Source organism: Sapajus apella, unplaced genomic scaffold (genome assembly GCF_009761245.1).
Source record: "Sapajus apella isolate SASKATOON/1434 unplaced genomic scaffold, GSC_monkey_1.0 scaffold8, whole genome shotgun sequence".
NCBI classification, from domain to species: Eukaryota; Metazoa; Chordata; class Mammalia; order Primates; family Cebidae; genus Sapajus; species Sapajus apella.
In genome coordinates, this window is record NW_022436948.1 from 38,347,473 (window position 1) to 38,361,462 (window position 13,990).

Below are 13,990 nucleotides of genomic sequence, written 5' to 3' on the forward strand. Positions count from 1 at the left end.
TTGTTTATAGAATGTAAAATATGTAAAAGATGAGATGGCAAATTTATTGTCACCTTTCTTATAGCTCAGCTAGACTTGTTTCTTTTTCCAGTAAATTTGGTAGAAAAATCAGCCAATCCTTGCCACAGTAATTTTCTGCCTGGCTGTGAACAAAATGAATACATTCACAGAGCATCTGAGACATTATCTGATAATGAAACACATATAAAATATATAAGCCTAATATGTGTATATAATAAAAGGGTTAGAAATGTAGTTTTAGAAATGAGGAATTAAAAACTACACAAACTATTCCAGCTCTAGTGTACAGTATATGAGTGAGGGGAACCAGAGGAGATGCATATCGGCACTGGAATCACTGGAGAACACTTTACATAGTAGGTGGAGCTTGAAGTGGTTCTTGAAGAATGAATAGGATATACATAGAGAAAAAGCAGTATATTAAAAAAAAAGTAAGTGTAACTAAAGGTCTGAAAACAATAATGAATACAGTCAACTTTAGTATAGTGAGAAAATCTCTTGAATGAAACCTTGTACTTTTATAAGAAAATAGAGAAAAATAAATTTGAAGATGATACAATAGACAATGGAGTGATTATGAGTCATTACAGTATATGCTCACATAAAACCTCTAGTAATCAATTACTTTCCAAAACAATGGAAAATAATTTGAATTATAATATACAGGCTGCTAAGTATTAAATATGAAAAAGCCATTTCATCACTGGAGGATTATAATCATAAATTATATTACAGGTATCTCTCAGGTCATTTCAGGACTGAAGCTGGCCAGAATTTTATAATGCAAGCATATTTCTGTATCTAATTTAGTGTCTTCCACACTTCCATCCCTAGTGTTCCACACTTAGCCATTTTATTCAACTCTCCCCTTTCTTCTTGGATACTAGCCTGCAGGGGGGCTTAGCACATAGTTTTCCCCATGCTTATAATTTTGCATATACAAGGCAAGCAATGACACTTTCAAAAATTAATTGTGCCTCAAATGGAAACTGAAATTTTATTCCTAACCATTGCTGAAGAAATATGCATATTATGGAGAGATAATAGAAATGATTACTCAGTGATTTTCTTTTTGGTCAATTTTCTATATGAAGGCAAATGGTCTTCAAACAGAAAAGAAAAATGTGGATGAGAGGAAAATAAAACCCAAGATAATATAAGAGCAGATGGTTGCTTCAGAATAGTTCATTTCTCCTGGTCCAGAAAAAGTACTTACCAGCGACTGAGAGAAGTTTGAAAGAGGATTATATCTCATTTATTTATCCTTATGGAATCATGCAAATGTGGAAAGATTCTGAAATATTGGAGAGAGGAATGCATTCTGATTTTTTTGTAAGGAGTAATGAATTCATTTCCAGAAACCATATACTGGCCCATTTGACATCAAGTTCCCAGTCAGATTTGTAAACACTCTTAAAACAATAATTTGTGGTTATTTAGGCTAAAACAGAGTTCACTGAGAGTCAGTCAGAAATCATTAGCAATAGCATAGGAAATTACTCCTCCTTTTTTTAATGTGAGTTACTATACCAGGGTTTGAGAGCAGTAGCCTAAACATAATATATCCTAATTTTATCAAATAATGTAGCAACTAGCTCTTTATTTCTGCAGAAACTGTTATTCTAAAGATCACTAATTATTCTCCAAAAGCCAAATCCAATGGTGGTTTTTCAATCCTCATATTGCTGTTGTTTTCCTGGTGAACATATATTATCTCTTTTGATTTTACATTTCCTTTGATTTCAGTGGCACTGTACATACTTCATTTTTTAAAGCTTCTCTTTGCCTCTTTTTTTCTCTCTCCATTTATATCTTGTTCTGAAATATAGGTTTCATTCAGGATTTCTTTGATTCTTGAAATGATCAACTATTGCAGTGTAGGTTTAGCTTTCCACACTGCCTTTGAGAGATAAACTTCACTTCCTGCATAATAAAGGATGTGGCCATTTTCTGTGTAATTGTGTACCCGCAACCAACCTCTCTTACCATTGTTGCCTGTCAAGATGAACATAAATGACCCAGTCCAGTTGCTTCTCTGAAAACGTAGAACAGGGAAGAGGGTAGAGAGAAAGAGGGAAAAGTCAAGGAGGTATGAGAAAGAAGCAGAGATGGTTGATCAGCTATGTTACTCTTCATGCATAATTTTTTATGTAGCCTTAATAAAAGGAAGTAAGCTTGAGAAATGACACAAGAAGGTGGGAGGACTGTTTGAAGAGTGAAAGACTGAGAGAGTACTCTGCTGGTGTACAAGCCTTTTGTTGTAACATGTTGCTAAGGCTCTATTGTATCTTTGCTCTTTGGCTTATGACACTGGTCTCTTTTAATATAAATTTCCAGATACGTTTCTCTTGCTTAGAATCGTAAGAGAAATAGTTAGTATAAATGTTTTCTTTCTAAGAGTTTCTTAGTTAATTTTGATATCACTTTTCTGAACTTGATTTTACTACTAAGCTTTTATCTGATATTTTCATCACTCTTCTGAATATTTCCACTTTAATATTAGAAGATGATATTTTTATTTATTCACTTATTTTGTAACTAAGAACCCTCTGGGTTTACTATATGTTCTCATGACATGAATATTAGTCCAATTTTCTAAGCTTAAAAGATTGGAAACATCTTTAACTTCTCTTTCTTAATGGCCATCACATCCAATCAATTATCAAATTGTCTTAATTTTATCCCTATAGTGTCATTTGCATGGATTATTATTCTTCAAATCTCTCATTCCTGGATGGGTGCAGTGGCTCATGCCTGTAATCCCAGCACTTTGGGAGGCCAAGGCAGGTGGATCACTTGAGGTCAGGAATTGGAGACCAGCTTGGTCAACATGGTGAAACTCCATCTCTACTAAAAATACAAAAATTAGCCAGGTGTGGTGACTGGTCCCTATAATCCCAGCTACTTGGAGGATGAGGCAGGAGAATCTCTGAACCTCAGGAGGCAGAGCCTGCAGTGAGCTGAGACTGCACCACTGCACTCCATCCTGGGTGACAGACAGAAGGAGACTCTGTCTCAAAAAACAAACAAAACAACACCAAAAAATTAATTCTTCAGAGCTTCCTTGAAGCAGTCTCTAAGTTGTCTCCTGATTCAACTTTCAATACACTATAATCTATCCTACATTTATATGTCATGCTGAATTTTAGCAAGATCATCAATGCTTTGCCACTTAGAGGAAAAAGGTACTTTAGAATAATCTTAAAATTTCTTTGTATAAAATAATTTCATTTCACTCTGTCATGAATTTATAAAAATAGACTAAATGTAATATAATGATTGTTCTAAAATGTTACAAATTTTTAAATAGCTTTAAGCCAGAAAAATAAAAATACTTTTAGTCTTTAATCCTGATTTGGGGGCTTTTTTATTCAGAATTTGGCAACTATGCTTTTATGCTATTTCTAGAATGCCAGCTTTTAACTATTATTTTCAAAGTGAATGTCAAATCTCAACAATCATATAATCATTATTCAGTGCTCAAATAAAAATTAACATAATTATTCTAACTTTGCTTAAGAATTAAGATAATGCAGAGCCCTTAGCTATCTAAATTGAGATACATATGGTTCAAAGGAGAATCAATATTTCAATTTGCTGGGTTTATTAAGTAATAGTCATGCATAATATTATCAAATAAATGATTTATTCATATGAGAATATTAGAAATCTGCTATAAAGCCAAAATATGACATTTGGAATATCAGGCTACCCATCGCATTATAATTTTTGGAGGTGAATTAAAAGGTATGTAAAATGTTGAAGTTGAGACATGTCTTAAAACTATTTTGAGATTTTATCTTAACTCAGGTGCCTACATTTTAATTTGTATTATATAGTATATGTTTTATATTAAGACTTCCATTTTGTAGACAGACAGGAATAGGTTCAATCTTTATTTTGCAACTAGTAGATTTGAGCACCTGGACAATTAAACTTCACACAACATTTGGTTGCTGTGACAATTTTACTGGATAAAGCACAGACAAGAATTGACATAGGGAAAGGCACATAGTGAGCACTTAGCAAATTTTACCTATTACTGTTATTACTGTAATCACTATCACAATTTAAATTATATCTGTGGTAAAAAATGAACAAACACAAAAACATGTAGTGCAAGGTCAGTCCTAAAACTAAAACTTTTCTGTAAGTTTCACTATATTTCATCTTCATAATGGCATTTATATGTTTATATTCATTAAAAGATTAAAATGTAGTATCAGATGTAAATCACCTACTAGGTATGTGTTATTTTTCTTTCCTCACCATTAATATTAAAAAACAAAGTGAATAAATAATATTATTAAATTATTTCAACCCAAAATGAAACCAAACGTTTGAGAAAATTATGACAAAGAGAGGCTTATATAATACTTAAAATGCAGAAATATCCTGCTTTTACTATTCGTGAAAATGAGTAATGAGGCCATAATGTAATTTCTTTTGAAAAGATTGCTTAACTCCTTTTGTTTAAGCTATGTTTATATTTTAATTTAAAAAGTGGGCTGAGTGGAGTGGCTTATGCCTGTAATCCCAGCACTTTGAGACGCTGAGGCAGATGGATCACCTGAGGTCAGGAGTTCAAGATTAGTCTGGCCATCATGGTGAAACCCTGTCTCTACTAAAAATACAAAAAAAAAAAAAAAAAAAAAAAGCTGGGCATGGTAGTATGTACCTGTAATTGCAACTACTCAGGTAGCCGAGGCAGGAGAATCACTTGAACCTGGGAGGCAGAGGTTGCAATGAGCTGAGATCACAGCACTGCACTCCAACGTGGGCAAAAGAACAAGACTCTGTCTCAAAAAAAAAAAAAAAAAGATAAGAAACTATTCAAATTCTTGCGTAACATCTACACAATCTACATCAAAAATAAAAAGTCAGGAGATAATTATTGAAGTTTATGCTTATTCTCTGCAAGACTGATACAAGATAATGTGTGTCAAGGGTGTTAGACATATAGAAGGGAATTTAATAGCATATTATGTTTCTGTAACACATATTTCACTTAGGGATTCAGGTGAACGACCTCTAGGTAGTACCTTTAGGAAGATTGTCTTATAAATTTGCCTTCTAATTCATCCCACTTTTCTAAGACAAATGCCAAAGATATTGCTACATATGACATTGCAATAATGTTTATTAAGATCTATTGCTGCAGCCTTTTTCTAACTTTTAAAAAAGTAAATAACAATGATAATGATAATAACTAATGTGTCTTAAATGTTACTATGTGTGAGGCATTCTGCTAGGCATTCACAGGTGTTCTCCCTTTCAATCCGTACAAAACCCTGTGAGATAGGTACTGTTATTATACTCAGTTTCAAAAATGTGGAAAATGAAGCAGAGTTAAGAAATTTAAGTTCAGAAAATGAGTAAGAGACAGGGTAAAAATTCTAAGCCAGGCATACTAACTCCTGAATTTAAGCTTTTTAATCTATTAAATCCTCTAAAGAGATCAGATTAATCGATATTACAACTTACCTGAATCTCATTCATTTAAATATGTTTACCTAGATACCATCCACCCAGATAGGAGTAGGGGTGGGGGCAGGAATAATGTAGTTTGAGGAGTAACTAGCAGGACCAAATACATTGAACCAGCTTAGTTGGGTCCACTGGTCAGAAAAATATTCTCCAGGTAAACCTGGTATTTCCCATTCTTTAAAAATTCTCCTTCTTCTAGGTCTCTCATTCACTCACCTCATGTTAACCTCACTTACTCCCTCTTGGGAAAGTGAGAAGGTAATTAGTTTCTCAATAAGATGAGTAATGTTCTAGAAAAGCTTCAGGCACAGCTAATGTGAAGTGCTGAACTCCGAAGTGACAAACAGGGGTAAGGAGTAGTGTGCTCATAAAAATTTTACTGTAAGATGACCCACTGGGTCGAAATGTAAGTAATTTTTGTTGTTTCTAAAGTGGAGCTTCATTTGATGTGGTCTGTGTTTTTTATTTCTCACTGTATAGGGATATTGACATGCATTTGCTCTATGGAGTATCTCATTACCTTCTGTTGTGTAACAGTCCCCTTTCATGTTGCAAAGTACAAACCAGTCTGGGTCACAATGGAAGGAAAGTGTCGTATATTCCATTTGCAAGTCTAAAATAATATTATTTCCAATTGATTTAATGGAGGTGCATTTTCTCCATCTCTTTTCTTCTTGAAATGCAAAAATAGGTTTGAGCTTCACTGTGCACATGTGGATAAACACAACTCATTTGCCACCAAAACAAGGCTCAATTTTGTATAGCAATTAGAAATTAGTTTAAGCATTGCTACTTTAAATTTATATCCTCATTTCTACCACAAATAAATCATAATACTTTTTTTATTCTGTCTAAACACATTTCATCTGAAAGGCAAGATCTTCTGGGACTCAATTCATTCCGTTGGTTCATGTCATTCTATTATGCTAATCAAATTGGTATTTGCTTATTCTCCAGCTGCTGTGTGGGGGTTTAGAAAGCCTGTAATTAAAATCCCAAGGTTCATGGCTTCTTACCAGTTTTGAAACAGAAAAATCTCCGTAATAAGGAGAACCACTGTGATCAATGTGTAGCAATTAGTGGGGCATTTTTGAAACAATGCTATAAGACCAAAAGTTAGGCAACACTAAAAATAAATGTAATTTATTATATTTCAAATTTGGTGGAATTATGGTTATATGTTTTTAATGGGAAAAAATAAAGCTTATCCCAATATATAATGTCTGTCACTAGCAAAGTGTATAGTTAAGAGCTTTGGGGAAGGGAATCAGAATTCCTGGGTTCCCGTGTCTATTCAATTATTAATTTGATCTTCAGTCAACCATCAGTGTTTAGGGGACACTAAGACCCTACTGCTTTAATCATGGTCAGGAAATTCAATGCCCAAATAGGAGGAGTCATGTAGTACCCTATGTAATTCCTAAGGGATGTTTCCAAATGAGAACACATGGCACTCTCAAGGCAGAAGACTGTGTGTGAATCCTGCCTTACTCCCAGTGTGGTACATTTTGGAGGTATACAAACACTTACATGTAGCACTGTTTTAAGATACAATGGAGATAAATTATATATATATATATATATGTATATAAATGTATGTATACACACACATGTGTATATATATATATAATTTGACACATACACACATATACGTATATATATGTGTGTATGCATATGTTCTTTATTTTTTACTCCATGGGGATTTCACTCACTCAATAATTCATTCATTTTTTTTATTCAAAATTTCCAGAAACTCCTGGAAATACATCAGCTTAAGAAAAATGTTATATACTGTCATACATTACAATGTAGTAGCCATCATTAAAAATAAAGTGGAAGAATGAGATAGGAATACTTGAGCAGAGTAGAGAGGAGAGTGGTTCTAATTTTGAGTTGGTAGACCAGGAAAAGTGGACATGTGAACGGAAAAATGATAATGCAGAAGGAAGCCATGTGAATGGAAACATTCCAAGAAGAGGAAATAGCAAAGACAAAGGCCATCAGGCAGTAAGCAGTCTTAATTATTTAAGAGATGCTCAACAGCCCTGTAAGAATAGAAAAGCATGACTCAGGGACAGCATGTTAGAGAGAAGGTCATAGAGGCAGTGGAGACACAGGTCATGTAAGGATTTTTGGTAGCCTTCCGTGAATTGGAGAGAGAGACATGGGACGTTTGAGCAGAAGAGAGATGTGTGCTGGCTAAGTTTTAATGGGATCAATTTGGCTGCTTTGGTGAAAAAGGCTGCAATAAGAGTTTTTGGATGCATTTCTAAGAATTCAGGGGAAAAATGATTGTGATAGGATGAGAGTCTTAGGACTGGAGGTAAAGTTATTTCTGATAGAATTTGCTGACTTAAGTAGGACATGATTTAGAGGGTGGAATGTAGAAGAGTATCAGTTTTGTGTTTTTTTGTATGTGTGTTTGGTTTTACTTAAAAACTGGAAGGATAAAGTTACATTTGCAAGATGGAAAAGACTGGAAGAACACAACAAATTAATGAGAGCTCAGTTTTCATCGTGTAAAGTTGAAGAGACCCATTAGGCATTCATGGGAAGACGATAAGTAAAAGTTGAGTTAATGAATGTGAAATTTAGAAGAAAAGTCTGCACTTTAGATAAACTACCTGAAAGTCATGTGGACAGTCAATAAAAACATGAGACTGAATGAGCTCATCAAATGCATGAGGGTAGCTAGAAAAGAAAGCAAAAAGGTAAGGATTTGAGGTCTCACATACTCAAAACTTAAAGAGATCAAGCAGATGATAACATACAAGCAAAAATGTCAGAGAAGAAGAAGAAAATAAAAAATGATAAGAAGAAAATATATTTAAAAAGGAAGCAGTGTTCAACTGGGGCAAATGCTCTTGATGGGTCAAGATAGATACAAATGGATTTAGCAATGTGCAAGCAGGCAATGGTAACCAATGGTAAATAGAGATTAATCATATAATCACCCAAAGAAATGTAAATTTGCTACTGTGAAACAATGGTACAATAAGATTCAATTAAAGGAACATTCACCTTAGTGGAAGAAGACTAGGAAGAAGATTTATTGGAGAAAATGATGATCAGAAGAAAGCGGAATAACTAGTGCAAATTAACTGAGCAACAAACACAGGGAAGAACTGCCCAGGTCTAGAGAATGTCCGCAGGGGACTAAAAGTAAGCTAATAAAGTTTCTGGAGAAAATCAAAGGGAACCAGGGTGAAAATTAGAGGGGATAGATAGGCAGCCCATGTGGTACCTTGAAAGTTACAGAGTTTTCTTTTTTTCTGTTTTTTTTATTATTATTTGCTTGTTTGTTTTTTTCTTATTATAAGAACAGTAGAAAGCCATCAAGTGGTTTTCAAAGGGAATAGAGGTAGCCATAGGGCTGGTGGAATATTCTTACATTTATGCTTTGAAAAGTATCACTGGTTGTTTATGAAAAAACAAATTAGTAGAGACTACTATAGATGACAAACAGAAAAGGTGAATTGCCTGGAAAATTACGGTAGTCCAGGGAGAAATGGTAATAGGTTGGCCAAGAGTTGTCAGTAGTATCAGAGAGAAATTGGCAGATTCGAGAAAATAGAAATTCCTTTTAAGAATAAAGTTGAGAGGCCGGGCGCGGTGGCTCAAGCCTGTAATCCCAGCACTGTGGGAGGCCGAGGCGGGTGGATCACGAGGTCAAGAGATCAAGACCATCCTGGTCAACATGGTGAAACCCCGTCTCTACTAAAAATACAAAAAATCAGCTGGGCATGGTGGCGCATGCCTGTAATCCCAGCTACTCAGGAGGCTGAGGCAGGAGAATTGCCTGAACCCGGGAGGCGGAGGTTGCGGTGAGCCGAGATCGCACCATTGCACTCCAGCCTGGGTAACAAGAGTGAAACTCCGTCTCAAAAAAAAAAAGAATAAAGTTGAAACAGTTAGCAGTCAGAAAAAAATTAACTGAACTTGAATTAAATAGGTGCCCTTAAATATTTGTAAATTATTTAAAACACGTTGTTATTCTTCCTTTCTCTTCATTGTCATCAATACTGGAGACCAATAAGCAGACCCCTAGAATGACAGTCCTGATCTTGTCCTCATGATAGCCCACGGGAAAGTACATTTATGCTGTACTGTGTAAGACAAGTGAAATTGAAGGGAAAATTATAAATTTTATCAGTGGATTAAGAAGATAAGAAAATCTTCTTTACCTAAAGTAGTTCTTGTCTTTATTATTGATTCTCATAATTGAAAATTTCTTACATATAAATAATTTAGGTGGGGGAAACTTCATATTAAAAATAGCTTGTCAAGAATGCCATGCCAAAACTCATGTAAAAACTCTACACCTGAATTGTACATTCTAGTTGTTTCTATTTTGAATAGGGCCAATGCAAAGTTACTTGTACATTTGATTCTTGACTATAGTGCAATACAAAGTTATTTTAATGACATCCAAGCAGCAACAATATATCTGGCCTAAACTTTGAAAGAGTCATGAATTTAACTCACTATGTGTTCTCCCATCTTGGCCAAGCAAAAATTACCTACCAGCAGAAGAGGATTTCAAATTGTTTCCATATAATCTGTTTTCTTTAAGATGGGATGATCATCTGATTGGCACTGAGTTCGCTTAATAAGCATGCTGCCTAGAGACAAGGCCGGAGTGCTATTTGGCTTGAACAATCACCAAATAGTTCATGAAGTCATTATCTTCCACCTCAGCCAGACGTTATCCTGGAAAAGACGGTCAAATCTCTTGGCTGCTTATCCAGAGTTTGAAAATCCCAGTAATATATATTCACAGTGGCATAGGATTGTGATAACATATGCAAATGGAAACTAGGGAATAAGGATCTGATGTCTGTGTATATTAGATACAGCTTCCCCTAGAAATAGACATAGATGCTCCTATGTAATCTGATGTTTGATTCATTGAAGAACTGAAATCTGATTGTCAGCAAATAAAACATTACTTTTCATGCATGAAATATTTTTCCTTATAAAACTGAGGGATTAACTTAGATTTAGGTAAAATATAGCTGAGATACAAGGTAGGTTTTCAAACTCTTTACAAGCCTTTTGGGAAGTGTTAACAAATGCTTTGGGATTTTTCATACTCAAATGTTATTTAACGCATCTGGCACAACAGGTGGCATGGCCAGAAGGTCATTTCAGCATGATAATTTGACTTCATATTTATTACAGCAAAATATGTGTTTAATGACTATGTCTATTATCACTATTTCAATCATCAAAATTTACCTTATCTCTCTTTCTTTCTGTCTTTTTCTTTTTAAATATAACAGACAAGTTAAGGGAATGCAAGCTTTAAAAAGTTTTAGTCATTTCCAGAAGATTCCTTAAAACAAAGAAAAAACCCACAGCATAGTTAAGAGATATACCGAAAGAGTATTTCTTATCATCTTTATTTGTTCTATTTTAAAATGTAACAACTAGAAAGGCATTTAGTGACACAACGACTCATTCAAATTTATTTATTCATTTATTCATTACCCAAATATTTGTTGAGTTTATGTGTAAGGTCCTAGTTAAAAGTAGTGTAGTATATATTTTATGTTTTAAAATTGATTCTAAAACTTAACAAGTATATCAATCTCAATAATTTAAAATAAAGTATATATAGCACCAAACATGAATGTATGTTTAAAATTTAATTTAAAAAGACTACACATGATTTTGGCAAAAAATTACCCCAGGAAAATAAACGTCACCATTTTGCCTTACATTGTGACATTTATCATTGGCTTCCTAAAACAAAGTGGAAAGGAAGTTTGCATTATCATTTTATACATTCTATTATTAAACTTCTACTTATACTGATTTCCATACCCAAATAAGTTTTGACGGAATAGAGTCATGCTGCTTTGTTGTTCAAAAGTTTTCTGTAGCCTTGTAAGTAATGTTTCAAAGTAGATTAGAGTCTGAACATTAAGTTTTAGAGGTCAATTAGATTATCTTTGTAACTTAGAAAACTGATAGAGATAAATACATGTGGATACATTCTACATTAGTAAAGTTTAAACAAATTCATCAGAATCTGCTTTCTTTTAAAATTATATAACTGTCTTAGCTCCAGCGATTAGTCGTGAAAATATGAATGAGAGATTCAAAATTAACCCTGCATAATTAGGGAGGAGAAAAAAATAACTTAAGTGAAATAATAATGTTGCTGATAAATGAATCAGATGACAATACAATGATTAACAATTCATATAAAATTCAAGTTTCATCAATTATAAAGAACACAATGTTAAAGGGTGCTCTTATTTTGAAAGATAATAAAAATTATTTTAATTTTAAGTATCAAAGCACTTATAGTTAGTTACAGGTGAGGAAGCACTGAAAATATATAAAATTTAAATAATCATCTAAATGTCAAAAAATATATCAGCTATCTCATATAACATAACCTATTATTGGTAGTTTTAAAATCAACAAAAGAATGTCAAGATATCAAAATTTTAAAATTCTTATGATCAAAGCCTGTGGTAGTAATGCCCACATCTGCATTCAAAACAATTACTTTTTTCTTTCGAGTATTTAGAGTAATATGCAAAGTGCACAACTCATCCCTAATGGGAGATGAAATATTAAATTCTTATTCTTGCAAATGGATTCAGCTGAATCAGTTTTACCTTCAAAAGAGATCTCTTATGAAGAACAGTATTAGAAGTTAAAAGTCGCCAAGTACAATTAATGCAGGGTCAAACAACTGATTGCAAGCAAGGAAATTAATTTTACAGACATTCTAGTTGGAATCCAGTTGGAATGCATGATCAAGTGGGTTACATTTTTTTTTCCTATGGAATTTGGTAAACAAGAATTTTTGATATCAATACACAGAGTGTATTATTGCTACTCATTTGATCTTATAGAATGTTACAGTATTTCATAGGTAAACTGATTTATGCCCTATCTCTATGCCTTATTCCAGTGAGCCCTGTAATAGCACTTGGTGCAGTAGCTGAGATAACTCTTCCTGGCACTGTGGAGGTCAAATGATTCATACATTTCAATAATAATTCCAAAGACTTGTTTATGTGACCGCTATTTCAATCTAATTGACTGTTCTTTAGGTTTGTTGTTTGGAAGGTCTTAATTTTTGCTCTGTGTTGGTATTTATCATTATTATTTGCACTGTCTTATTTATTTTGTCTTTTTCTGCTTCTTTTTTTTCTTTTCTTGCAACTATAAAGAATATAAGGCCCTAATCATTCCCTTTTTGTATCTATGCAGTTTATCACCAGACCCTGCAGGTTTTAAAATTACATAAGAATTCACATCCATAGTTAAGAGTTTCAAGTCCCTAAACATCAGCTGGCTCCCTTCAATTAATTGCTCTTTTTTTGCAAAAGGAATCTGCCCACACAACTTACCTCCATGTACTTGGAGCCAATTTCTTCTGACTCACTGCAGCAGCTCTGTATCTTCCTGGCTGTGATTAATTCTCACATCTGATATTAATTCATATGCTCACTTTTAAATCATATTATCTTCATTTGGATCTTGGTTCTGTACTCACCTGATCTAGCAGCTTTATCCAGAATAGTCCAAAAAAGCATAGGTAATTCTAGTTCAGTACAATAATTCTCCTTCTTCTTTTTCCAAATGAACAGGCACTTCCATGTTTCCAAGTTCCGCTGAAATATCAATCTACTGTGATACATATTAGCCGTTAACATAATTAAATTGAATCACACAATGAGCTTTGTTCAGGTCTAGTTAAAGGAATTAATAGAACTCCAGGCAAAGAAGAGGTTAAAATTCTTCAACCATTTCACCTAAGCCTCTGAGATGTTTAGCTATCACCTTCTATTTCAGCATAAGGAGATCATTTTTCAGCCAATAGTTGCCTTTTTTATGTTTTTGAAATGTCTCCAAATAACTGGAAAATGCATTAGTGCAAAGTCACTCCTGTCTTTGATGACTTATTTTCCCTCAGGAGAAAAAAAGAAATAGAGTGACTTGTTATTTAGTTGCAAAATAAAAAGTTGTCTTAGCCAAGGACTATGTTTCACGCCTGTAATCCCAGCACTTTGGGAAGCTGAGGCGGGTGGATCACGAGGTCAGGAGTCTGAGACCAGCCTGACCAACATGGTGAAGCCCTGTAATTGCTAAAAATAGAAAAATTAGCCAGATGTTGTGGCCCCTACCTGTAATCCCAGCTACTCAGGAGGCTGAAGCAGGAGAATCTCTTGAACCCAGGAGGTGAAGGTTGTAGTGAGCTGAGATTGTGCGACTGCACTCCATCCTGGTGGCAGAGCAAGACTCCTCTCAACAAAATAAATAAATAAATAAAAGTTGTCTCCCATATGGAAAATTCTATATCTGTTCCACTACCACCTTTATTATTCAAACTGAGATTTAAAAATCAAATGTACTTGTTACTCCACCCATTTGAGTTATGTATTCTCTTCTTTCATTCACTTAAAAAACAAAATTGGAACTTAATTTTTCTTCAAAAAATTATTCTATACTTCACAGA

General features: G+C 34.0%; 1 protein-coding gene across 3 annotated transcripts in view; it reads left to right on the top strand.

Annotated features, from left to right (window-relative positions):
• Positions 1-13,990, top strand: part of CADM2 (cell adhesion molecule 2) — a 1,064,920-nt gene that overhangs the window by 748,304 nt on the left and 302,626 nt on the right. The gene's annotated exons all lie outside the window — the stretch shown is intronic.